The sequence below is a fragment of the Poromitra crassiceps genome (genome assembly GCF_964638095.1).
Source record: "Poromitra crassiceps genome assembly, chromosome: 10".
Taxonomy (NCBI): Eukaryota; Metazoa; Chordata; class Actinopteri; order Beryciformes; family Melamphaidae; genus Poromitra; species Poromitra crassiceps.
This window is the reverse complement of record NC_139631.1, coordinates 43,604,612-43,606,134: the sequence shown is the minus strand read 5'-3', so window position 1 is coordinate 43,606,134 and position 1,523 is coordinate 43,604,612.

The following is a 1,523-nucleotide window of genomic DNA, read 5'->3' as shown; positions in this document are numbered from 1 at the left end:
AGGGAGAGAGAGAGAGGGAGAGAGAGAGAGAGGAGAGAGAGGGAGAGAGAGAGAGAGAGAGGGAGAGAGAGAGAGAGAGAGAGAGGGAGTCTCCTGGTGCTCGCTCGCTCTCTGCTTCCATGGGCGTCTGCTCTATTTCTGGACCATGACTCATCTTCAACTCATGTTACACAATAGTAACATCATTTTTAAACTTGAGCACAAATTTGTCCCAAAATATTTGTCAAAAAGTGTCAGGACACGACTCAGAAACACATGAAATATCAACGAAATGACAAGATACACGGGGGCAGGCTTTAAAGTTATGCATAATTAAAGGGGTGGGAAAAAAACAAGATGGCGATGGTTCAAAAACTCCAAACTCCAGGTTTCAAAACGGGACCAATGGGTGATGTCACGGTGGCTATCCAGTCTGAACCAGCTGGTCTCTGAACAGGTCTGTCAGGGGGTTGTTGTGGTCCGCTGCCCCGGCGCGACGCCTTATCTCTGGGTACAGCTGGGGGCCGGGGGGCCGAGGGCTGGAGGAGGGGGTGTTGATGCTGCAGTACCATTGCTGTGTTCCGTGCCCGAATATGACGATCTCCACTCCCCCCACCACTCGGCCTTTCACGTCACCGTCATTAGAGACCCAGGCCCGGGTCCCAGTAGGCTACACTTGACCCCAAAGTCCAGTTGGTTTGATCAAATGTTTTAGTTGAGAAGTTTGAGTTCAGAAGATGCAGACCGTATACCCGAGTATAGGCAACACATGAAGCCTGCTCAAGTCCAGAGTCGAGAGTCACTTCATTGTCCCACATGGGACATTAGTCTTGGGCTTACACCCCATGCTGCACATCATAAAAACATTCACTTACCTAAACGCATACAAGAATGTCAGTCAAATAAATACATAAAACACATAAAAAGTGTAATAAACAGGTGCATCAATAAATAAAATTAAAAACAGAGATAAAACTAAAACTCTGCACAAACGGAGAATCTCCACAAGGACATTTCTGACAAATAGCCTGATCATCGATACTGCAGATGATACAATGACCAAGTGGGCAAAGACACACAATATAATATAATAGGGTAGAACAGGCGGGGCAGCCCGGCATCAGCCCATCAATACAGCCTTCAAAAATCATATCAAGTTTCATTATCTTGATATTGATGTACCGTATATCCATCACACAGCCAAGTGGACTTTGAGGCTGCATTGTAGCTACTGGGATCCCGATCCAGACCCGGGGTCAGCGTCCTGGGATCCAGACCCGGGGTCAGCGTCCTGGGATCCAGACCCGGGGTCAGCGTCTGGGATCCAGACCCGGGGTCAGCGTCCTGGGATCCAGACCCGGGGTCAGCGTCCTGGGATCCAGACCTGGGTCACCCCACTCACTTCACTGTTCTCATCCTGAGAGAGTTCTGGTTTTCTTCTCAGTTCCAAGAGTGAAACTGTGACAAATTGATGACACTTTAATTAAAGTGTTTTTTTTTCAACAGGTCTCCTCAGTATGTATATGGAATTATAATTATACATC